The 26,121-nt window shown below is 46.4% G+C and overlaps 1 long non-coding RNA gene and 1 pseudogene across 4 annotated transcripts; one reads left to right on the top strand and one right to left on the bottom strand.

The window, feature by feature from the left end:
• LOC127923711 (serine hydroxymethyltransferase, cytosolic-like) overlaps positions 1–26,121 on the top strand; it is a 42,066-nt pseudogene extending 15,945 nt beyond the window's left edge.
• On the bottom strand, positions 24,481–25,996 carry LOC127923704 (uncharacterized). Of its 4 annotated transcripts, XR_008115136.1 has the most exons (5): positions 25,629–25,996; positions 25,398–25,476; positions 25,111–25,182; positions 24,665–24,750; positions 24,481–24,592 (listed from the first exon to the last, which is right to left on the bottom strand). It is a non-coding gene; the product is annotated as an uncharacterized LOC127923704 (long non-coding RNA). The 4 variants fall into 4 exon arrangements; XR_008115138.1 differs by lacking the exons at positions 25,111–25,182; positions 25,398–25,476 and adding an exon at positions 25,255–25,333 and having other exon boundaries at positions 24,665–24,743; positions 25,845–25,996; XR_008115137.1 differs by lacking the exon at positions 25,398–25,476 and having other exon boundaries at positions 25,111–25,333; positions 25,845–25,996.

Consider the following 26,121-nt stretch of genomic DNA (forward strand, 5'->3'; position numbering starts at 1 on the left):
GAGTCCCGGAGCGTTCCTCCTCTGAGTCCCGGAGCGTTCCTCCTCTGAGTCCCGGAGCGTTCCTCCTCTGAGTCCCGGAGCATTCCTCCTATGAGTCCTTTGATTTCTCAATGGCAGAAACACATAGAATAGAAAACATTCCCAAATTTACAAATTCTTAAATCAATTCTTATAAAGTTATTCTAAAAGTTGGGCTTGATTTTTTTCTTTCTCCAAATCTGTTTGAATTTCAGAGATCACGTGATCAAAGCCAACCAGCTGTTAACGCGTCTACCATGATGGTATTTAACTGCTGATGATGTCGTAGATAGTACCAGCCTATGGGAAAGAGACGTTTTCAAGGCGTTTGTGGTGGCTGTGCGTGGTGCTAATCCGGTCATTCTGTGGCTCTCGGGGTTGTTTTCTCTACAGCCTACCCGAGTGCTGCCTATAGGTGTTTATGGTGGTGCTAATTCGGTCATTCTGTGGCTCTCGGGGGTTGTTTTCTCTACAGCCTGCCCGAGTGCTGCCTAAAGGTGTTTATGGTGGTGCTAATTCGGTCATTCTGTGGCTCTCGGGGGTTGTTTTCTCTACAGCCCGAGTGCTGCCTATAGGTGTTTATGGTGGTGCTAATTCGGTCATTCTGTGGCTCTCGGGGGTTGTTTTCTCTACAGCCTGCCCGAGTGCTGCCTAAAGGTGTTTATGGTGGTGCTAATTCGGTCATTCTGTGGCTCTCGGGGGTTGTTTTCTCTACAGCCTGCCCGAGTGCTGCCTATAGGTGTTTATGGTGGTGCTAATTTGGTCATTCTGTGGCTCTCGGGGTTGTTTCTCTACAGCCTGCCCGAGTGCTGCCTATAGGTGTTTATGGTGGTGCTAATTCGGTCATTCTGTGGCTCTCGGGGGTTGTTTTCTCTACAGCCTGCCCGAGTGCTGCCTAAAGGTGTTTATGGTGGTGCTAATTCGGTCATTCTGTGGCTCTCGGGGTTGTTTTCTCTACAGCCTGCCCGAGTGCTGCCTAAAGGTGTTTATGGTGGTGCTAATTCGGTCATTCTGTGGCTCTCAGGGTTGTGTTTTCTCTACAGCCTGCCCGAGTGCTGCCTAAAGGTGTTTATGGTGGTGCTAATTCGGTCATTCTGTGGCTCTTGGGGTTGTTTTCTCTACAGCCAGCCCGAGTGCTGCCTATAGGTGTTTATGGTGGTGCTAATTCGGTCATTCTGTGGCTCTCGGGGGGTTGTTTTCTCTACAGCCCGAGTGCTGCCTATAGGTGTTTATGGTGTTGCTAATTCGGTCATTCTGTGGCTCTCGGGGGTTGTTTTCTCTACAGCCTGCCCGAGTGCTGCCTAAAGGTGTTTATGGTGGTGCTAATTCGACCATTCTGTGGCTCTCTGGGGTTGTTTTCTATACAGTGCTGCCTAAACAGAAATGCGATGCTTCGGCCACGGGGATCGGGTGGCATTCCGGAGAAGGGGCCATGCTTTTTTTGGAGGGTGATTTTTTTTGTTGGTCCGTGGGAGGGGGATGTGGGAGGGGGAGGAACTGGGAGGTGGGGATGTGGGAGGGGTGGGTGTGGGAGGGAAGTGTATTTCTGGATCGTAGGATCAATGTGGCTTCTTGTTGAAGAGGCAGCAGATAACGGTCGCTTTCTAGACCTTTCTAAACATTTCTAGAGCTTTCTCTCCTCTTTCTCCATTTCTGAATTGGGGGCAATTTTCTTTCTTGCTGACACAAAAAAAAAACACTTTGTAGACAAATGTATGTGGACAACCCTGTTCAAATGAGGGGATTATGACTTTGAAGTGACGTTAATCTGTGTCGTATCAGGTGGATCCTAGTGACGTTAATCTGTGTTGTATCAGGTGGATCCTAGTGACGTTAATCTGTGTTGTATCAGGTGGATCCTAGTGACGTTAATCTGTGTTGTATCAGGTGGATCCTAGTGATGTTAATCTGTGTCGTATCAGGTGGATCCTAGTGACGTTAATCTGTGTCGTATCAGGTGGATCCTAGTGACGTTAATCTGTGTTGTATCAGGTGGATCCTAGTGACGTTAATCTGTGTTGTATCAGGTGGATCCTAGTGACGTTAATCTGTGTTGTATCAGGTGGATCCTAGTGACGTTAATCTGTGTTGTATCAGGTGGATCCTAGTGACGTTAATCTGTGTTGTATCAGGTGGATCCTAGTGATGTTAATCTGTGTTGTATCAGGTGGATCCTAGTGATGTTAATCTGTGTTGTATCAGGTGGATCCTAGTGATGTTAATCTGTGTTGTATCAGGTGGATCCTAGTGATGTTAATCTGTGTTGTATCAGGTGGATCCTAGTGACGTTAATCTGTGTTGTATCAGGTGGATCCTAGTGACGTTAATCTGTGTTGTATCAGGTGGATCCTAGTGATGTTAATCTGTGTTGTATCAGGTGGATCCTAGTGATGTTAATCTGTGTTGTATCAGGTGGATCCTAGTGATGTTAATCTGTGTTGTATCAGGTGGATCCTAGTGACGTTAATCTGTGTTGTATCAGGTGGATCCTAGTGACGTTAATCTGTGTTGTATCAGGTGGATCCTAGTGATGTTAATCTGTGTTGTATCAGGTGGATCCTAGTGATGTTAATCTGTGTCGTATCAGGTGGATCCTAGTGACGTTAATCTGTGTCGTATCAGGTGGATCCTAGTGACGTTAATCTGTGTTGTATCAGGTGGATCCTAGTGACGTTAATCTGTGTTGTATCAGGTAGATCCTAGTGACGTTAATCTGTGTTGTATCAGGTGGATCCTAGTGACGTTAATCTGTGTTGTATCAGGTGGATCCTAGTGACGTTAATCTGTGTTGTATCAGGTGGATCCTAGTGACGTTAATCTGTGTTGTATCAGGTGGATCCTAGTGATGTTAATCTGTGTTGTATCAGGTGGATCCTAGTGACGTTAATCTGTGTTGTATCAGGTGGATCCTAGTGATGTTAATCTGTGTTGTATCAGGTGGATCCTAGTGACGTTAATCTGTGTTGTATCAGGTGGATCCAGACACTGGTCTCATCAACTACGACCGACTGGAGGAGAACGCCCGGCTGTTCCACCCTAGACTGATCATCGCAGGTAACACACACCACCATCATCATCATCATCATCATACACACACACACACACACACACACACCACCAGCAGGTCCTGTCGCCAGCTGTATCACATTGTGTCCAATCAGACTATAGATCCTCTCTGTTCGGGGACAGAATCTCCTGTTGTATCATTTGGGCCTGGTTTCTCAGACACAGAATCTCCTGTTGTATCATTTGGGCCTGGTTTCTCAGACACAGAATCTCCTGGTGTATCATTTGGGCCTGGTTTCCCAGACACAGAATCTCCTGTTGTATCATTTGGGCCTGGTTTCCCAGACACAGAATCTCCTGTTGTATCATTTGGGCCTGGTTTCTCAGACACAGAATCTCCTGTTGTATCATTTGGGCCTGGTTTCCCAGACACAGAATCTCCTGTTGTATCATTTGGGCCTGGTTTCCCAGACACAGAATCTCCTGGTGTATCATTTGGGCCTGGTTTCTCAGACACAGAATCTCCTGTTGTATCATTTGGGCCTGGTTTTCCCAGACACAGAATCTCCTGGTGTATCATTTGGGCCTGGTTTCCCAGACACAGAATCTCCTGTTGTATCATTTGGGCCTGGTTTCTCAGACACAGAATCTCCTGTTGTATCATTTGGGCCTGGTTTCTCAGACACAGAATCTCCTGTTGTATCATTTGGGCCTGGTTTCTCAGACACAGAATCTCCTGTTGTATCATTTGGGCCTGGTTTCTCAGACACAGAATCTCCTGTTGTATCATTTGGGCCTGGTTTCTCACACAGAATCTCCTGTTGTATCATTTGGGCCTGGTTTCTCTGACACAGAATCTCCTGTTGTATCATTTGGGCCTGGTTTCCAGACACAGAATCTCCTGTTGTATCATTTGGGCCTGGTTTCTCAGACACAGAATCTCCTGTTGTATCATTTGGGCCTGGTTTCCCAGACACAGAATCTCCTGGTGTATCATTTGGGCCTGGTTTCCCAGACACAGAATCTCTGTTGTATCCTGGTTTCTCAGACACAGTTGTATCATTTGGGCCTGGTTTCTCAGACACAGAATCTCCTGTTGTATCATTTGGGCCTGGTTTCTCAGACACAGAATCTCCTGTTGTATCATTTGGGCCTGGTTTCTCAGACACAGAATCTCCTGTTGTATCATTTGGGCCTGGTTTCCAGACACAGAATCTCCTGTTGTATCATTTGGGCCTGGTTTCTCAGACACAGAATCTCCTGTTGTATCATTTGGGCCTGGTTTCTCAGACACAGAATCTCCTGTTGTATCATTTGGGCCTGGTTTCTCAGACACAGAATCTCCTGTTGTATCATTTGGGCCTGGTTTCCCAGACACAGAATCTCCTGTTGTATCATTTGGGCCTGGTTTCCCAGACACAGAATCTCCTGTTGTATCATTTGGGCCTGGTTTCTCAGACACAGAATCTCCTGTTGTATCATTTGGGCCTGGTTTCTCAGACACAGAATCTCCTGTTGTATCATTTGGGCCTGGTTTCCCAGACACAGAATGTCCTGATGAAATATCTTGTCCAGGACTTTCCAATGTCATTATCTGTAAAAATTAATTTGCCATCGTTTGGTGCATCTACAAAACATTGAAATCTGTAATTTTCACAGTTGATGTTGGGAATGGTGCTGAAGATGAGGTTTAAAAAACCGAGACCGTTTCCTGTTAATCGTTCCGTCTTCTCTCCAGGTACCAGCTGTTATTCCCGTAACCTCGACTACGCTCGGCTGCGTCGTATCGCCGATGAGAACGGAGCTTTCCTATTGGCCGACATGGCACACATCAGCGGACTGGTGGCGGCCGGGGTCGTCCCGTCTCCGTTCGAGTACTGTGACGTGGTCTCCACGACGACCCACAAGACGCTGCGGGGCTGTCGCTCTGGGGTCATCTTCTACAGAAAGGGTACGGAGAGGAGGGGGGGGGTATAATGCTGGTCTCTCTCTGTGGGGTTTAGTGTGTGTATCATGCTGGTCTCTCTCTCTCTGTGGGGTTTAGTGTGTGTATCATGCTGGTCTCTCTGTGTGTGGGGTTTAGTGTGTGTATCATGCTGGTCTCTCTCTCTCTGTGTGGGGTTTAGTGTGTGTATCATGCTGGTCTCTCTCTGGGGTTTAGTGTGTATCATGCTGGTCTCTCTCTGTGGGGTTTAGTGTGTGTATCATGCTGGTCTCTCTCTGTGGGGTTTAGTGTGTGTATCATGCTGGTCTCTCTCTCTGTGGGGTTTAGTGTGTGTATCATGCTGGTCTCTCTCTCTCTGTGGGGTTTAGTGTGTGTATCATGCTGGTCTCTCTCTGTGGGGTTTAGTGTGTGTATCATGCTGGTCTCTCTCTCTCTGTGGGGTTTAGTGTGTGTATCATGCTGGTCTCTCTCTCTGTGGGGTTTAGTGTGTGTATCATGCTGGTCTCTCTCTGTGGGGTTTAGTGTGTGTATCATGCTGGTCTCTCTCTGTGGGGTTTAGTGTGTGTATCATGCTGGTCTCTCTCTCTGTGGGGTTTAGTGTGTGTATCATGCTGGTCTCTCTCTCTCTGTGGGGTTTAGTGTGTGTATCATGCTGGTCTCTCTCTCTGTGGGGTTTAGTGTGTGTATCATGCTGGTCTCTCTCTCTGTGGGGTTTAGTCTGTGTATCATGCTGGTGTGGGGTTTAGTGTGTGTATCATGCTGGTCTCTCTCTCTGTGGGGTTTAGTGTGTGTATCATGCTGGTCTCTCTCTGTGGGGTTTAGTGTGTGTATCATGCTGGTCTCTCTCTCTCTGTGGGGTTTAGTGTGTGTATCATGCTGGTCTCTGTGTGTATCATGCTGGTCTCTCTCTCTGTGGGGTTTAGTGTGTGTATCATGCTGGTCTCTCTCTGTGTGGGGTTTAGTGTGTGTATCATGCTGGTCATCTCTCTCTGTGGGGTTTAGTGTGTGTATCATGCTGGTCTCTCTCTGTGGGGTTTAGTGTGTGTATCATGGCTGGTCTATCATGCTGGTCTCTCTCTGTGGGGTTTAGTGTGTGTATCATGCTGGTCTCTCTCTGTGGGGTTTAGTGTGTGTATCATGCTGGTCTCTCTCTCTGTGGGGTTTAGTGTGTGTATCATGCTGGTCTCTCTCTGTGGGGTTTAGTGTGTGTATCATGCTGGTCTCTCTCTCTGTGGGGTTTAGTGTGTGTATCATGCTGGTCTCTCTCTCTGTGGGGTCTCTCTAGTCCTCCAGGTATCATGCTGGTCTCTCTCTGGAAAGGGACTCTGTGTATCATCTGGAGTCTCTCTGTGGGGTTTAGTGTGTGTATCATGCTGGTCTCTCTCTCTGTGGGGCCAGTGTGTGTATCATGCTGGCTCTCTCTCTGTGGGGACACCTGTATCATGCTGGCTTTATATACAGGCACCTATCACAGACATCTCTGTGGGGGTTTAGTGTGTGAATGCTGGTCTCTCTCACTAACACAGTGTATCATAGCTAGGACATCTCACTATGACAGTGTATCATGCTGGTCTCTCTCTCTATGGGGTTTAGTGTGTAGGTATCACCTCACTACCACACTATGGGGTAAAGTAGCCAGGATCATGCTGGTCCTCTCTATGTGGGGTAAAGTATCATGCTGGACACCTCTCTATGGGGACAGGTGTGTATCACCTGGACACCTCTCTGTGGGGTAAAGTGCTGTGACACCTCACTCTGACAGGTACAGTAATCAGGACTGGTCTCTCTCTATGACAGGTTTAATGTAGCTAGTATCATGCTGGTCTCTCTACCTCACTATGACAGGTAAAGTATCATGCTGGACACCCCTCTATGACAGGTAAAGTATCACCTGGACACCTCACTATGGGGACAGGTAAAGTATCATGCTGGACTCCTCTATGTGGGGTTTAAAGTAACCAGGACACCTCACTATGTGGGGTAAAGTGCCAGGTATCACTGGTCTCTCTCTCTGTGGGGACAGGTAAATCATGCTGGTCACCTCACTGTGGGGACAGGTAAGTATCATGCTGGACACCTCTCTGTGGGACAGGTAAAGCTGGTCACCTCACTGTGGGGTTTATGACAGGTATCATGCTGGACACCTCACTATGGGGTTTAAGTGTGTGTATCATGCTGGTCTCTCTCTCTGACAGGTTTAAATCAGCTGGACACCTCACTATGACAGGTAATGTGTATCATGCTGGACACCTCTCTCTGACAGGTAATGTATCATGCTGGACACCTCACTACCACACTATGACAGGTATCAGCTGGACACCTCACTATGACAGGTAAAGTAACCTGGACACCTGTATGACAGGTACAGTAACCAGGACACCTCACTATGACAGGTAAAGTAGCCAGTCACTCTCACCATGACAGTGTTGGACTACAGGGAGGACCCCTCACTACCACACCATGACAGGTAAAGGCACTTCTCTGGACACCTATATTGGCTTTATATACAGGCACCTACACAGACATCTCTAAGGTATATTAACAGGACACCTCACTATGACAGGTAAAGTAAGCCAGGACATCTCACTATGACAGGTAAAGTAGCCAGGACACCTCACTATGACAGGTACAGTAGCCAGGACACCTCACTCACTATGACAGGTAAAGTAACCAGGACACCTCACTATGACAGGTAAAGTAACCAGGACACCTCACTATGACAGGTAAAGTAGCCAGGACACACTCACTATGACAGGTACAGTAGCCAGGACACCTCACTATGACAGGTACAGTAGCCAGGACACCTCACTATGACAGGTACAGTAGCTAGGACACCTCACTATGACAGGTACAGTAACCAGGACACCTCACTATGACAGGTACAGTAACCAGGACACCTCACTATGACAGGTAAAGTAACCAGGACACCTCACTATGACAGGCACAGTAACCAGGACACCTCACTATGACAGGTACAGTAGCCAGGACACCTCACTATGACAGGTACAGTAGCTAGGACACACTACCACACTATGACAGGTAAAGTAGCCAGGACACCTCACTACCACACTATGACAGGTAAAGTAGCCAGGACACCTCACTATGACAGGTAAAGTAAGCCAGGACACCTCACTATGACAGGTAAAGTAGCCAGGACACCTCACTATGACAGGTAAGTAGCCAGGACACCTCACTACCAGGACACCTCACTATGACAGGTACAGTAGCCAGGACACCTCACTATGACAGGTAAAGTAGCCAGGACACCTCACTATGACAGGTAAAGTAGCTAGGACACCTCACTACCACACTATGACAGGTACAGTAGCAGGACACCTCACTATGACAGGAAAGTAGCCAGGACACCTCACTATGACAGGTAAAGTAGCTAGGACACCTCACTATGACAGGTAAAGTAGCTAGGACACCTCACTATGACAGGTAAAGTAGCCAGGACACCTCACTATGACAGGTAAAGTAGCCAGGACACCTCACTATGACAGGTAAAGTAGCCAGGACACCTCACTATGACAGGTAAAGTAGCTAGGACACCTCACTATGACAGGTAAAGTAGCCAGGACACCTCACTATGACAGGTACAGTAGCCAGGACACCTCACTATGACAGGTAAAGTAGCCAGGACACCTCACTATGACAGGTAAAGTAGCTAGGACACCTCACTATGACAGGTACAGTAGCCAGGACACCTCACTATGACAGGTAAAGTAACCAGGACACACTCACTATGACAGGTACAGTAGCCAGGACACCTCACTATGACAGGTACAGTAGCTAGGACACCTCACTATGACAGGTAAAGTAGCTAGGACACCTCACTATGACAGGTACAGTAGCCAGGACACCTCACTATGACAGGTAAAGTAGCCAGGACACCTCACTATGACAGGTAAAGTAGCTAGGACACCTCACTATGACAGGTAAAGTAACCAGGACACCTCACTATGACAGGTACAGTAACCAGGACACCTCACTATGACAGGTACAGTAGCCAGGACACCTCACTATGACAGGTACAGTAACCAGGACACCTCACTACCTCACTATGACAGGTAAAGTAGCCAGGACACCTCACTATGACAGGTAAAGTAACCAGGACACCTCACTATGACAGGTAAAGTAACCAGGACACCTCACTATGACAGGTAAAGTAGCCAGGACACCTCACTATGACAGGTAAAGTAACCAGGACACCTCACTATGACAGGTAAAGTAGCCAGGACACCTCACTATGACAGCTAAAGTAGCTAGGACACCTCACTATGACAGGTAAAGTAGCCAGGACACCTCACTATGACAGGTACAGTAGCCAGGACACCTCACTATGACAGGTACAGTAGCCAGGACACCTCACTATGACAGGTACAGTAGCCAGGACACCTCACTATGACAGGTACAGTAGCCAGGACACCTCACTATGACAGGTACAGTAGCCAGGACACCTCACTATGACAGGTAAAGTAGCCAGGACACCTCACTATGACAGGTACAGTAACCAGGACACCTCACTATGACAGGTAAAGTAGCCAGGACACCTCACTATGACAGGTACAGTAACCAGGACACCTCACTATGACAGGTAAAGTAGCCAGGACACCTCACTATGACAGGTACAGTAGCCAGGACACCTCACTATGACAGGTAAAGTAGCCAGGACACCTCACTATGACAGGTACAGTAACCAGGACACCTCACTATGACAGGTACAGTAGCCAGGACACCTCACTATGACAGGTAAAGTAGCCAGGACACCTCACTATGACAGGTAAAGTAGCAAGGACACCTCACTACCACACTATGACAGGTACAGTAGCCAGGACACCTCACTATGACAGGTACAGTAACCAGGACACCTCACTATGACAGGTACAGTAACCAGGACACCTCACTATGACAGGTACAGTAGCCAGGACACCTCACTATGACAGGTACAGTAACCAGGACACCTCACTATGACAGGTACAGTAACCAGGACACCTCACTATGACAGGTACAGTAGCCAGGACACCTCACTATGACAGGTACAGTAGCCAGGACACCTCACTATGACAGGTACAGTAACCAGGACACCTCACTATGACAGGTACAGTAACCAGGACACCTCACTATGACAGGAACAGTAACCAGGACACCTCACTATGACAGGTAAAGTAGCCAGGACACCTCACTATGACAGGTACAGTAGCCAGGACACCTCACTATGACAGGTAAAGTAGCCAGGACACCTCACTATGACAGGTACAGTAGCCAGGACACCTCACTATGACAGGAACAGTAACCAGGACACCTCACTATGACAGGTACAGTAGCTAGGACACCTCACTATGACAGGTAAAGTAGCCAGGACACCTCACTATGACAGGTAAAGTAACCAGGACACCTCACTATGACAGGTAAAGTAGCTAGGACACCTCACTATGACAGGTAAAGTAACCAGGACACCTCACTATGACAGGTAAAGTAGCCAGGACACCTCACTATGACAGGTAAAGTAGCCAGGACACCTCACTATGACAGGTAAAGTAGCCAGGACACCTCACTATGACAGGTAAAGTAGCTAGGACACCTCACTATGACAGGTACAGTAGCCAGGACACCTCACTATGACAGGTACAGTAACCAGGACACCTCACTATGACAGGTACAGTAGCCAGGACACCTCACTATGACAGGTAAAGTAGCCAGGACACCTCACTATGACAGGTACAGTAGCTAGGACACCTCACTATGACAGGTACAGTAGCCAGGACACCTCACTATGACAGGTACAGTAGCCAGGACACCTCACTATGACAGGTAAAGTAACCAGGACACCTCACTATGACAGGTACAGTAGCCAGGACACCTCACTATGACAGGAACAGTAGCCAGGACACCTCACTATGACAGGTAAAGTAGCCAGGACACCTCACTATGACAGGTACAGTAGCCAGGACACCTCACTATGACAGGTACAGTAACCAGGACACCTCACTATGACAGGTAAAGTAACCAGGACACCTCACTATGACAGGTACAGTAACCAGGACACCTCACTATGACAGGTAAAGTAGCCAGGACACCTCACTATGACAGGTACAGTAGCCAGGACACCTCACTATGACAGGTACAGTAACCAGGACACCTCACTATGACAGGTAAAGTAGCTAGGACACCTCACTATGACAGGTACAGTAACCAGGACACCTCACTATGACAGGTACAGTAGCCAGGACACCTCACTATGACAGGTACAGTAACCAGGACACCTCACTATGACAGGTACAGTAGCCAGGACACCTCACTATGACAGGTACAGTAACCAGGACACCTCACTATGACAGGTACAGTAGCCAGGACACCTCACTATGACAGGTACAGTAGCCAGGACACCTCACTATGACAGGTAATGTAGCCAGGACACCTCACTATGACAGCTACAGTAGCCAGGACATCTCACTATGACAGGTACAGTAGCCAGGACACCTCACTATGACAGGTACAGTAGCCAGGACACCTCACTATGACAGGTACAGTAAGCCAGGACACCTCACTATGACAGGTACAGTAGCCAGGACACCTCACTATGACAGGTAAAGTAACCAGGACACCTCACTATGACAGGTAAGTAACCAGGACACCTCACTATGACAGGTACAGTAACCAGGACACCTCACTATGACAGGTACAGTAGCCAGGACACCTCACTATGACAGGTACAGTAGCCAGGACACCTCACTATGACAGGTACAGTAGCCAGGACACCTCACTATGACAGGTACAGTAGCCAGGACACCTCACTATGACAGGTACAGTAGCTAGGACACCTCACTATGACAGGTACAGTAGCTAGGACACCTCACTATGACAGGTACAGTAGCTAGGACACCTCACTATGACAGGTACAGTAGCTAGGACACCTCACTATGACAGGTACAGTAGCCAGGACACCTCACTATGACAGGTAATGTATATATACAGGGCCTTCGGAAAGTATTCAGACCCCTTGTCTTTTTCCACATTTTGTTACAGCCTTATTCTAAAATTGATTGATTTAAAAAACAAATCCTATTCAATCTACACTCGATGCTCCATAATGACATCACGATACTCCATAATGACATCACGATGCTCCATAATGACATCACGATGCTCCATAATGACATCACAATACCCCATAATGACATCACGATACTCCATAATGACATCACGATACTCCATAATGACATCACGATGCTCCTTAATGACATCACGATACTCCATAATGACATCACGATACTCCATAATGACATCACCATACTCCATAATGACATCACGATACTCCATAATGACATCACGATGCTCCTTAATGACATCACGACGCTCCATAATGACATCACGATACTCCATAATGACATCACGATGCTCCATAATGACATCACGATACTCCATAATGACACCACGATGCTCCATAATGACATGAAAACAGGTTTCCATAATGACATCACGAATAAAAACATGGTTACTCCATAATGACATACGATACTCCATAATGACCCTTTCACGAGATGCTCCATAATGACATCAGATACTCCATAATGACATCCAGATGTTTGTAATGACATCACGATGCTCCATAATGACATCACAATAGCCCCATAATGACATCACAGATCTGGGGAAGGGTCCAAATGACATGGTCCTTCTGATAGCTCCAGTTAATGACATCACGATACTCCATAATGACATCACGGGATGCTCCATAATGACATCACTATGACTCCATAATGACAAAGTGAAGCTAAAGGTTTTTAGAATTGTTGGCAAATGTATAATTAGAATAAAAACATACCTTATTTACATAAGTATTCAGACCCTTTGCCAGGCTGAGACTTGAAATTGAGCTCAGATGCTTCCTGTTTCCATTGATCATCCTTGAGATGTTTGTGCATGTAACTGAGCAAACACCGAGCCATGAGGTAAAACAATTTGTCCTTAGAGCTCCGCCCAGGAAAACGGGATTGTGTCGAGGCACAGATCTGGGGAAGGGTACCAAAAGAATGTCTGCGGCATTGAAGGTCCCCAAGAACACAGTGGGTCTCCATCACTCCCTGTGGAGTGGCGCAGAACGGTCCAGAAGCCACTGCATCTCAGTGCTAGGGAGGCGACTACAGACCCTGGTCTCTCAGATTCCAGGCTGGAGATATCACAACCAGCCATGATTGGGAGTGCAAGAAGGATGGCGCACAGATTGGCCCAGAGTTCCTCCGGGTTACGGTAGGCCGTCATTGTAAATAAGGATTTGTTCTTAACTGACTTAAATAAATGGTTACAGTTAAACCTAAATGGAAAAATTTTGGAAACCATCTCAAAAGGGGGAGACCAGGAAAACTGAGCAAGTTCCTCTGTGGGAGAAGGGCCATTGGCACTCCAGGGAGGTGACCAAAGACCCGATGGTCTCTGACAGAGCTCCAGAGTTCCTCTGTGGAGATGGGAGAACCTTCCAGAAGGACAACCATCTCAGCAGCACTCCAGGGAGGAGACCAAGAAGACGATGGTCTCTGACAGAGCTCCAGAGTTCCTCTGTGGAGATGGGAGAACCTTCCAGAAGGACAACCATCTCAGCAGCACTCCAGGGAGGAGACCAAGAACCCGATGGTCACTCTGACAGAGCTCCAGAGTTCCTCTGTGGAGATGGGAGAACCTTCCAGAAGGACAACCATCTCTGCAGCACTCCACCAATCAGGCCTTTATGGTAGAGTGGCCAGACGGAAGCCACTCCTCAGTAAAAGGCACATGACAGCCCGCTTGGAGTTTGCCGAAAGGCACCTAAAGGACAGACCATGAGAAACAAGGTTATTTGGTCTGATAAAACCAAGATTGAACTCTTTGGCCTGAATGCCAAGCGTCATGTCTAGTTAAACAGACCCTGGTAGCCTTGGCGGCAGGGTAGCCTAGTGGTTAGAGCGTTGGACTAGTAACCGAAAGGTTGCAAGTTCGAATCCCCGAGCTGACATGGTACAAATCTGTCGTTCTGCCCCTGAACAGGCAGTTAACCCACTAGGCCGTCATTGAAAATAAGAATTTGTTCTTAACTGACTTGCCTAAAATGTCTGGAGGAAACCTGGCACCATAAAGGTAAAATAAAAACATTTAAAAAATGTCTGGAGGAAACCTGGCACCATGATGGTGAAGCATGGTGGTGGCAGCGCCCCTACGGTGAAGCGTGGTGGTGGCAGCGTCCCTACGGTGAAGCATGGTGGTGGCAGCATCCCTACGGTGAAGCATGGTGGTGGCAGCGTCCCTACGGTGAAGCATGGTGGTGGCAGCGTCCCTACGGTGAAGCATGGTGGTGGCAGCGTCCCTACGGTGAAGCACGGTGGTGGCAGCGTCCCTACGGTGAAGCACGGTGGTGGCAGCGCCCCTACGGTGAAGCATGGTGGTGGCAGCATCATGCTGTGGTGTCATTGTGGGGTATTGTGATGTCATTGTGGGGTATTGTGATGTCATTATGGGGTATTGTGATGTCGTTATGGGGTATTGTGATGTCGTTATGGGGTATTGTGATGTCGTTATGGGGTATTGTGATGTGATGTCGTCATTATGGGGTATTGTGATGTCATTGTGGGTATTGTGATGTCATTGTGGGGTATTGTGATGTCATTATGGGTTATTGTGATGTCGGGGTATTGTGATGTCGTTATGGGGTATTGTGATGTCGTTATGGGGTATTGTGATGTCATTATGGGGTAGTGTGATGTCATTATGGGGTAGTGTGATGTCATTATGGGGTAGTGTGATGTCATTATGGGGTAGTGTGATGTCATTACGGGGTATTGTGATGTCATTATGGGGTATTGTGATGTCATTACAGGGTATTGTGATGTCATTACGGGGTATTGTGATGTCATTATGGGGTATTGTGATGTCATTATGGGGTATTGTGATGTCATTATGGGGTAGTGTGTGTAAGGGGAAAAAAATATTGAATCCACTTTAGAATGATGCTGTAACGTAACAAAATGTGGAAAAAGCCAAGTTGGTCTCAATACTCTCTGAATGCACTGTATGTTTCTCCAGGTGGAGCAGGCTCTGACCCCAGAGTTTAAGGGTTAATGTTTCTCCAGGTGGAGCAGGCTCTGACCCCAGAGTTTAAGGGTTAATGTTTCTCCAGGTGGAGCAGGCTCTGACCCCAGAGTTTAAGGGTTAATGTTTCTCCAGGTGGAGCAGGCTCTGACCCCAGAGTTTAAGGGTTAATGTTTCTCCAGGTGGAGCAGGCTCTGACCCCAGAGTTTAAGGGTTAATGTTTCTCCAGGTGGTGGCCCTGAAGCAGGCTCTGACCCCAGAGTTTAAGGGTTAATGTTTCTTCAGGTGGAGCAGGCTCTGACCCCAGAGTTTAAGGGTTAATGTTCCTCCAGGTGGTGGCCCTGAAGCAGGCTCTGACCCCAGAGTTTAAGGGTTAATGTTTCTCCAGGTGGTGGCCCTGAAGCAGGCTCTGACCCCTGAGTTTAAGGGTTATGTTTCTCCAGGTGTTAATGTGTATGTATGTTTCTCTAGGTGTGGCGGTAGCCCTGAAGCAGGCTCTGACCCCAGAGTTTAAGGGTTAGGGTGTTAATGTGTATGTATGTTTCTCTAGGTGTGGCGGTGGCCCTGAAGCAGGCTCTGACCCCAGAGTTTAAGGGTTAGTGTGTTAATGTGTATGAATGTTTCTCTAGGTGGTGGCCCTGAAGCAGGCTCTGACCCCAGAGTTCAAGGGTTAGGGTGTTAATGTGTATGAATGTTTCTCTAGGTGGTGGCCCTGAAGCAGGCTCTGACCCCAGAGTTCAAGGGTTAGGGTGTTAATGTGTATGAATGTTTCTCTAGGTGTAGCGGTGGCCCTGAAGCAGGCTCTGACCCCAGAGTTTAAGGGTTAGGGTGTTAATGTGTGTGAATGTTTCTCTAGGTGTAGCGGTGGCCCTGAAGCAGGCTCTGACCCCAGAGTTTAAGGGTTAGGGTGTTAATGTGTGTGAATGTTTCTCTAGGTGTAGCGGTGGCCCTGAAGCAGGCTCTGACCCCAGAGTTTAAGGGTTAGGGTGTTAATGTGTATGAATGTTTCTCTAGGTGTGGTGGTGGCCCTGAAGCAGGCTCTGACCCCAGAGTTTAAGGGTTAGGGTGTTAATGTGTGTGAATGTTTCTCTAGGTGTGGTGGTGGCCCTGAAGCAGGCTCTGACCCCAGAGTTTAAGGGTTAGTGTGTTAATGTGTATGAATGTTTCTCTAGGTGTGGTGGTGGCCCTGAAGCAGGCTCTGACCCCAGAGTTTAAGGGTTAGGGTGTTAATGTGTATGAATGTTTCTCTAGGTGTGGTGGTGGCCCTGAAGCAGGCTCTGACCCCAGAGTTTAAGGGTTAGGGTGTTAATGTGTATGAATGTTTCTCTAGGTGTGGTGGTGGCCCTGAAGCAGGCTCTGACCCCAGAGTTTAAGGGTTAGGGTGTTAATGTGTATGAATGTTTCTCTAGGTGTGGTGGTGGACCTGAAGCAGGCTCTGACCCCAGAGTTTAAGGGTTAGGGTGTTAATGTGTATGAATGTTTCTCTAGGTGGTGGCCCTGAAGCAGGCTCTGACCCCAGAGTTTAAGGGTTAGTGTGTTAATGTGTATGAATGTTTCTCTAGGTGTGGCGGTGGCCCTGAAGCAGCCTCTGACCCCAGAGTTCAAGGGTTAGGGTGTTAATGTGTATGAATGTTTCTCCAGGTGGTGGCCCTGAAGCAGGCTCTGACCCCAGAGTTTAAGGGTTAGGGTGTTAATGTGTGTGAATGTTTCTCTAGGTGTGGCGGTAGCCCTGAAGCAGGCTCTGACCCCAGAGTTTAAGGCGTATCAGTACCAGGTGCTCTCTAACTGCAGAGCTATGGCCAACGCCCTCATCAACCACGGGTACAAGATCGTCACCGGTGAGACAATAATGTCATGGTTGTGGTTAACAGACTGTAACCTGTGTTAATGTTGTGTTAATGTTGCTCTAGGGTTGTTGTAGGGTTGTGTTAATGTTGCTCTAGGGTTGTGTTAATGTTGCTCTAGGGTTGTGTTAATGTTGTTGTAGGGTTGTGTTAATGTTGCTGTAGGGTTGTGTTAATGTTGCTCTAGGGTTGTGTTAATGTTGCTGTAGGGTTGTGTTAATGTTGCTGTAGGGTTGTGTTAATGTTGTTGTAGGGTTGTGTTAATGTTGCTGTAGGGTTGTGTTAATGTTGTGTTAATGTTGTTGTAGGGTTGTGTTAATGTTGTTGTAGGGTTGTGTTAATGTTGCTCTAGGGTTGTGTTAATGTTGCTGTAGGGTTGTGTTAATGTTGTTGTAGGGTTGTGTTAATGTTGTTGTAGGGTTGTGTTAATGTTGCTGTAGGGTTGTGTTAATGTTGTTGTAGGGTTGTGTTAATGTTGTTGTAGGGTTGTGTTAATGTTGTTGTAGGGTTGTTGTAGGGTTGTGTTAATGTTGCTGTAGGGTTGTTGTAGGGTTGTGTTAATGTTGCTGTAGGGTTGTGTTAATGTTGCTGTAGGGTTGTTGTAGGGTTGTGTTAATGTTGCTGTAGGGTTGTTGTAGGGTTGTGTTAATGTTGCTGTAGGGTTGTGTTAATGTTGCTGTAGGGTTGTTGTAGGGTTGTGTTAATGTTGCTCTAGGGTTGTGTTAATGTTGCTGTAGGGTTGTTGTAGGGTTGTGTTAATGTTGCTCTAGGGTTGTGTTAATGTTGCTCTAGGGTTGTGTTAATGTTGTTGTAGGGTTGTGTTAATGTTGCTGTAGGGTTGTGTTAATGTTGCTGTAGGGTTGTGTTAATGTTGTTGTAGGGTTGTGTTAATGTTGCTGTAGGGTTGTGTTAATGTTGCTGTAGGGTTGTGTTAATGTTGTGTTAATGTTGCTCTAGGGTTGTGTTAATATTGCTCTAGGGTTGTGTTAATGTTGCTCTAGGGTTGTGTTAATGTTGCTCTAGGGTTGTGTTAATGGTTGTGTTAATGTTGCTGTAGGGTTGTGTTAATGTTGTAGGGTTGTGTTAATGTTGTTGTAGGGTTGTGTTAATGTTGCTCTAGGGTTGTGTTAATGTTGCTCTAGGGTTGTGTTAATGTTGTTGTAGGGTTGTGTTAATGTTGCTGTAGGGTTGTGTTAATGTTGCTGTAGGGTTGTTGTAGGGTTGTGTTAATGTTGCTGTAGGGTTGTGTTAATGTTGTAGGGTTGTGTTAATGTTGCTCTAGGGTTGTGTTAATGTTGCTCTAGGGTTGTGTTAATGTTGCTCTAGGGTTGTGTTAATGTTGTGTTAATGTTGCTGTATGGTGGTGTTAATGTTGTTGTAGGGTTGTGTTAATGTTGCTCTAGGGTTGTGTTAATGTTGTTGTAGGGTTGTGTTAATGTTGCTGTAGGGTTGTTGTAGGGTTGTGTTAATGTTGCTCTAGGGTTGTGTTAATGTTGCTGTAGGGTTGTTGTAGGGTTGTGTTAATGTTGCTCTAGGGTTGTGTTAATGTTGCTCTAGGGTTGTTGTAGGGTTGTGTTAATGTTGCTCTAGGGTTGTGTTAATGTTGCTCTAGGGTTGTGTTAATGTTGCTGTAGGGTTGTGTTAATGTTGCTGTAGGGTTGTGTTAATGTTGCTGTAGGGTTGTGTTAATGTTGCTGTAGGGTTGTGTTAATGTTGCTGTAGGGTTGTGTTAATGTTGCTCTAGGGTTGTGTTAATGTTGCTCTAGGGTTGTGTTAATGTTGCTCTAGGGTTGTGTTAATGTTGCTCTAGGGTTGTGTTAATGGTTGTGTTAATGTTGCTGTAGGGTTGTGTTAATGTTGTAGGGTTGTGTTAATGTTGTTGTAGGGTTGTGTTAATGTTGCTCTAGGGTTGTGTTAATGTTGCTCTAGGGTTGTGTTAATGTTGTTGTAGGGTTGTGTTAATGTTGCTGTAGGGTTGTGTTAATGTTGCTGTAGGGTTGTGTTAATGTTGCTGTAGGGTTGTGTTAATGTTGTAAGGTTGTGTTAATGTTGCTCTAGGGTTGTGTTAATGTTGCTCTAGGGTTGTGTTAATGTTGTGTTAATGTTGCTGTATGGTGGTGTTAATGTTGTTGTAGGGTTGTGTTAATGTTGCTCTAGGGTTGTGTTAATGTTGTTGTAGGGTTGTGTTAATGTTGCTGTAGGGTTGTGTTAATGTTGCTGTAGGGTTACATTTACATTTAAGTCATTTAGCAGACGCTCTTATCCAGAGCGACTTACAAATTGGGTTGTGTTAATGTTGCTGTAGGGTTGTGTTAATGTTGCTCTAGGGTTGTGTTAATGTTGCTGTAGGGTTGTGTTAATGTTGCTGTATGGTTGCGTTAATGTTGCTGTATGGTTGTGTTAATGTTGCTGTAGGGTTGTGTTAATGTTGCTCTAGGGTTGTGTTAATGTTGTTGTAGGGTTGTGTTAATGTTGCTGTAGGGTTGTGTTAATGTTGCTGTAGGGTTGTGTTAATGTTGCTGTAGGGTTGTGTTAATGTTGCTCTAGGGTTGTGTTAATGTTGCTCTAGGGTTGTGTTAATGTTGCTCTAGGGTTGTGTTAATGTTGCTCTAGGGTTGTGTTAATGGTTGTGTTAATGTTGCTCTAGGGTTGTGTTAATGTTGTTGTCGGGTTGTGTTAATGTTGTTGTAGGGTTGTGTTAATGTTGTAGGGTTGTGTTAATGTTGCTGTAGGGTTGTGTTAATGTTGCTCTAGGGTTGTGTTAATGTTGCTGTCGGGTTGTGTTAATGTTGTTGTAGGGTTGTGTTAATGTTGCTCTAGGGTTGTGTTAATGTTGCTCTAGGGTTGTGTTAATGTTGCTCTAGGGTTGTGTTAATGTTGCTCTAGGGTTGTGTTAATGTTGCTGTCGGGTTGTGTTAATGTTGCTCTAGGGTTGTGTTAATGTTGCTCTAGGGTTGTGTTAATGTTGCTGTAGGGTTGTGTTAATGTTGCTGTAGGGTTGTGTTAATGTTGCTGTAGGGTTGTGTTAATGTTGCTGTAGGGTTGTGTTAATGTTGCTCTAGGGTTGTGTTAATGTTGCTCTAGGGTTGTGTTAATGTTGCTCTAGGGTTGTGTTAATGTTGCTGTCGGGTTGTGTTAATGTTGCTGTCGGGTTGTGTTAATGTTGCTGTAGGGTTGTGTTAATGTTGCTGTAGGGTTGTGTTAATGTTGCTGTATGGTTGTGTTAATGTTGCTGTATGGTTGTGTTAATGTTGCTGTAGGGTTGTGTTAATGTTGTAGGGTTGTGTTAATGTTGCTGTAGGGTTGTGTTAATGTTGCTGTAGGGTTGTTAATGTTGCTGTAGGGTTGCGTTAATGTTGCTGTAGGGTTGCGTTAATGTTGCTGTAGGGTTGCGTTAATGTTGCTGTAGGGTTGCGTTAATGTTGCTGTAGGGTTGCGTTAATGTTGCTGTATGGTTGCGTTAATGTTGCTGTATGGTTGTGTTAATGTTTCTGTAGGGTTGTGTTAATGTTGCTGTATGGTTGTGTTAATGTTGCTGTATGGTTGTGTTAATGTTTCTGTAGGGTTGTGTTAATGTTGTAGGGTTGTGTTAATGTTGTAGGGTTGTGTTAATGTTGTAGGGTTGTGTTAATGTTGCTGTATGGTTGTGTTAATGTTGTTGTAGGGTTGTGTTAATGTTGCTCTAGGGTTGTGTTAATGTTGCTGTAGGGTTGTGTTAATGTTGCTGTAGGGTTGTGTTAATGTTGTTGTAGGGTTGTGTTAATGGTTGTGTTAATGTTGCTCTAGGGTTGTGTTAATGTTGCTGTAGGGTTGTGTTAATGTTGCTGTAGGGTTGTGTTAATGTTGCTCTAGGGTTGTGTTAATGTTGCTCTAGGGTTGTGTTAATGGTTGTGTTAATGTTGCTGTAGGGTTGTGTTAATGTTGTTGTAGGGTTGTGTTAATGTTGTTGTAGGGTTGTGTTAATGGTTGTGTTAATGTTGCTGTAGGGTTGTGTTAATGGTTGTGTTAATGTTGCTGTAGGGTTGTGTTAATGTTGTTGTAGGGTTGTGTTAATGTTGTTGTAGGGTTGTGTTAATGGTTGTGTTAATGGTTGTGTTAATGTTGCTGTAGGGTTGTGTTAATGTTGCTGTAGGGTTGTGTTAATGTTGTTGTAGGGTTGTGTTAATGTTGTTGTAGGGTTGTGTTAATGTTGCTGTAGGGTTGTGTTAATGGTTGTGTTAATGTTGCTGTAGGGTTGTGTTAATGTTGTTGTAGGGTTGTGTTAATGTTGTTGTAGGGTTGTGTTAATGGTTGTGTTAATGGTTGTGTTAATGTTGCTGTAGGGTTGTGTTAATGTTGCTGTAGGGTTGTGTTAATGTTGTTGTAGGGTTGTGTTAATGTTGCTGTAGGGTTGTGTTAATGGTTGTGTTAATGTTGCTGTAGGGTTGTGTTAATGTTGTTGTAGGGTTGTGTTAATGTTGTTGTAGGGTTGCGTTAATGTTGCTGTATGGTTGTGTTAATGTTGTTGTAGGGTTGTGTTAATGGTTGTGTTAATGGTTGTGTTAATGTTGCTCTCGGGTTGTGTTAATGTTGCTGTAGGGTTGTGTTAATGTTGCTCTAGGGTTGCGTTAATGTTGCTCTAGGGTTGTGTTAATGTTGCTGTAGGGTTGCGTTAATGTTGCTGTATGGTTGTGTTAATGTTCTCCAGGGGGTTCTGATAACCATCTGATCTTACTGGACCTGAGGCCCAACGGGACGGACGGAGGACGAGCTGAGAAGGTTCTAGAAGCTGCTTCCATCGCCTGCAACAAGAACACCTGTCCAGGTAGGTAACAGACACAGTCCTCTGTAGGTGGTGAGAGTGCTCTGTGTCCCAGTTGTCTGTATATGTGTGTATATACATAATGTGGTAACAGACACAGTCCTCTGTAGGTGGTGAGAGTGCTCTGTGTCCCAGTTGTCTGTATATGTGTGTATATACATAATGTGGTAACAGACACAGTCCTCTGTAGGTGGTGAGAGTGCTCTGTGTCCCAGTTGTCTGTATATGTGTGTATATACATAATGTGGTAACAGACACAGTCCTCTGTAGGTGGTGAGAGTGCTCTGTGTCCCAGTTGTCTGTATATGTGTGTATATACATAATGTGGTAACAGACACAGTCCTCTGTAGGTGGTGAGAGTGCTCTGTGTCCCAGTTGTCTGTATATGTGTGTATATACATAATGTGGTAACAGACACAGTCCTCTGTAGGTGGTGAGAGTGCTCTGTGTCCCAGTTGTCTGTATATGTGTGTATATACATAATGTGGTAACAGACACAGTCCTCTGTAGGTGGTGAGAGTGCTCTGTGTCCCAGTTGTCTGTATATGTGTGTATATACATAATGTGGTAACAGACACAGTCCTCTGTAGGTGGTGAGAGTGCTCTGTGTCCCAGTTGTCTGTATATGTGTGTATATACATAATGTGGTAACAGACACAGTCCTCTGTAGGTGGTGAGAGTGCTCTGTGTCCCAGTTGTCTGTATATGTGTGTATATACATAATGTGGTAACAGACACAGTCCTCTGTAGGTGGTGAGAGTGCTCTGTGTCCCAGTTGTCTGTATATGTGTGTATATACATAATGTGGTAACAGACACAGTCCTCTGTAGGTGGTGAGAGTGCTCTGTGTCCCAGTTGTCTGTATATATGTGTATATACATAATGTGGTAACAGACACAGTCCTCTGTAGGTGGTGAGAGTGCTCTGTGTCCCAGTTGTCTGTATATGTGTGTATATACATAATGTGGTAACAGACACAGTCCTCTGTAGGTGGTGAGAGTGCTCTGTGTCCCAGTTGTCTGTATATGTGTGTATATACATAATGTGGTAACAGACACAGTCCTCTGTAGGTGGTGAGAGTGCTCTGTGTCCCAGTTGTCTGTATATGTGTGTATATACATAATGTGGTAACAGACACAGTCCTCTGTAGGTGGTGAGAGTGCTCTGTGTCCCAGTTGTCTGTATATGTGTGTATATACATAATGTGGTAACAGACACAGTCCTCTGTAGGTGGTGAGAGTGCTCTGTGTCCCAGTTGTCTGTATATGTGTGTATATACATAATGTGGTAACAGACACAGTCCTCTGTAGGTGGTGAGAGTGCTCTGTGTCCCAGTTGTCTGTATATGTGTGTATATACATAATGTGGTAACAGACACAGTCCTCTGTAGGTGGTGAGAGTGCTCTGTGTCCCAGTTGTCTGTATATGTGTGTATATACATAATGTGGTAACAGACACAGTCCTCTGTAGGTGGTGAGAGTGCTCTGTGTCCCAGTTGTCTGTATATGTGTGTATATACATAATGTGGTAACAGACACAGTCCTCTGTAGGTGGTGAGAGTGCTCTGTGTCCCAGTTGTCTGTATATGTGTGTATATACATAATGTGGTAACAGACACAGTCCTCTGTAGGTGGTGAGAGTGCTCTGTGTCCCAGTTGTCTGTATATGTGTGTATATACATAATGTGGTAACAGACACAGTCCTCTGTAGGTGGTGAGAGTGCTCTGTGTCCCAGTTGTCTGTATATGTGTGTATACATAATGTGGTAACAGACACAGTCCTCTGTAGGTGGTGAGAGTGCTCTGTGTCCCAGTTGTCTGTATATGTGTGTATATACATAATGTGGTAACAGACACAGTCCTCTGTAGGTGGTGAGAGTGCTCTGTGTCCCAGTTGTCTGTATATGTGTGTATATACATAATGTGGTAACAGACACAGTCCTCTGTAGGTGGTGAGAGTGCTCTGTGTCCCAGTTGTCTGTATATGTGTGTATATACATAATGTGGTAACAGACACAGTCCTCTGTAGGTGGTGAGAGTGCTCTGTGTCCCAGTTGTCTGTATATGTGTGTATATACATAATGTGGTAACAGACACAGTCCTCTGTAGGTGGTGAGAGTGCTCTGTGTCCCAGTTGTCTGTATATGTGTGTATATACATAATGTGGTAACAGACACAGTCCTCTGTAGGTGGTGAGAGTGCTCTGTGTCCCAGTTGTCTGTATATGTGTGTATATACATAATGTGGTAACAGACACAGTCCTCTGTAGGTGGTGAGAGTGCTCTGTGTCCCAGTTGTCTGTATATGTGTGTATATACATAATGTGGTAACAGACACAGTCCTCTGTAGGTGGTGAGAGTGCTCTGTGTCCCAGTTGTCTGTATATGTGTGTATATACATAATGTGGTAACAGACACAGTCCTCTGTAGGTGGTGAGAGTGCTCTGTGTCCCAGTTGTCTGTATATGTGTGTATATACATAATGTGGTAACAGACACAGTCCTCTGTAGGTGGTGAGAGTGCTCTGTGTCCCAGTTGTCTGTACATGTGTGTATATACATAATGTGTGTGTGTGTAGGTGATAAGAGTGCGTTGCGTCCCAGCGGTCTGAGGTTCGGCTCTCCTGCTCTGACCTCCAGAGGAATGGTTGAAGATGACTTCAGGAAGGTCGCAGAGTTCATCCACAGAGGTGACCCCTAACCCCTGACCTCTGTGTCTATAGACATAGTGCTGACCCTAGATGTCCAGCTAGCAGACCAAGGCCACCTCTAACCCCCTGACCTCCGTGTCTATAGACATAGTGCTGACCCTGGATGTCCAGCTAGCAGACCAAGGCCACCTCTAACCCCTAACCCCTGACCTCTGTGTCTATAGACATAGTGCTGACCCTAGATGTCCAGCTAGCAGACCAAGGCCACCTCTAACCCCTGACCTCTGTGTCTATAGACATGGTGCTGACCCTAGATGTCCAGCTAGCAGACCAAGGCCACCTCTAACCCCTGACCTCTGTGTCTATAGACATAGTGCTGACCCTAGATGTCCAGCTAGCAGACCAAGGCCACCTCTAACCTCTGACCTCTGTGTCTATAGACATAGTGCTGACACTAGATGTCTAGCTAGCAGACCAAGGCCACCTCTAACCCCTGACCTCTGTGTCTATAGACATAGTGCTGACCCTAGATGTCCAGCTAGCAGACCAAGGCCACCTCTAACCCCTGACCTCTGTGTCTATAGACATGGTGCTGACCCTAGATGTCCAGCTAGCAGACCAAGGCCACCCCTAACCCCTGACCTCTGTGTCTATAGACATAGTGCTGACCCTAGATATCCAGCTAGCAGACCAAGGCCACCTCTAACCCCTGACCTCTGTGTCTATAGACATAGTGCTGACCCTAGATGTCTAGCTAGCAGACCAAGGTCACATCTAACCCCTGACCTCTGTGTCTATAGACATAGTGCTGACCCTAGATGTCCAGCTAGCAGACCAAGGCCACCCCTAACCCCTGACCTCTGTGTCTATAGACATAGTGCTGACCCTAGATGTCCAGCTAATAGACCAAGGCCACCTCTAACCCCTAACCCCTGACCTCTGTGTCTATAGACATAGTGCTGACCCCAGATGTCCAGCTAGTAGACCAAGGCCACCTCTAACCTCTGACCTCTGTGTCTATAGTCATAGTGCTGACACTAGATGTCCAGCTAGCAGACAAGGCCACATCTAACCCCTGACCTCTGTGTCTATAGACATAGTGCTGACCCTAGATGTCCAGCTAGCAGACCAAGGCCACCTCTAACCCCTGACCTCTGTGTCTATAGACATAGTGCTGACCCTAGATGACCAGCTAGCAGACCAAGGCCACCTCTAACCTCTGACCTCTGTGTCTATAGACATAGTGCTGACACTAGATGTCCAGCTAGCAGACCAAGGCCACCTCTAACCCCCTGACCTCTGACCTCTGTGTCTATAGACATAGTGCTGACCCTAGATGTCCAGCTAGTAGACCAAGGCCACCCCTAACCCCTGACCTCTGTGTCTATAGTCATAGTGCTGACCCTTGATGTCCAGCTAGCAGACCAAGGCCACCTCTAACCCCTGACCTCTGTGTCTATAGACATAGTGCTGACCCCAGATGTCCAGCTAGCAGACCAAGGCCACCTCTAACCCCTGACCTCTGTGTCTATAGACATAGTGCTGACCCTAGATGTCCAGCTAGCAGACCAAGGCCACCCCTAACCCCTGACCTCTGTGTCTATAGACATAGTGCTGACACTAGATGTCCAGCTAGCAGCTGTCTAACCCCTTGACCTCTCACCCCTCGTTCTCCTTACAGGTATCCAGATGACCCTGGACATCCAGGCCTCTCTGCAGCCCAAGGTGACCCTGAAGGAGTTTAAGGAGGCCCTGGCAGGGGAGGGGAAGCACCAGGAGAGGGTAGCAGAGCTGAGG

Source organism: Oncorhynchus keta, unplaced genomic scaffold (assembly GCF_023373465.1).
Source record: "Oncorhynchus keta strain PuntledgeMale-10-30-2019 unplaced genomic scaffold, Oket_V2 Un_contig_3082_pilon_pilon, whole genome shotgun sequence".
Lineage (NCBI taxonomy): Eukaryota > Metazoa > Chordata > Actinopteri > Salmoniformes > Salmonidae > Oncorhynchus > Oncorhynchus keta.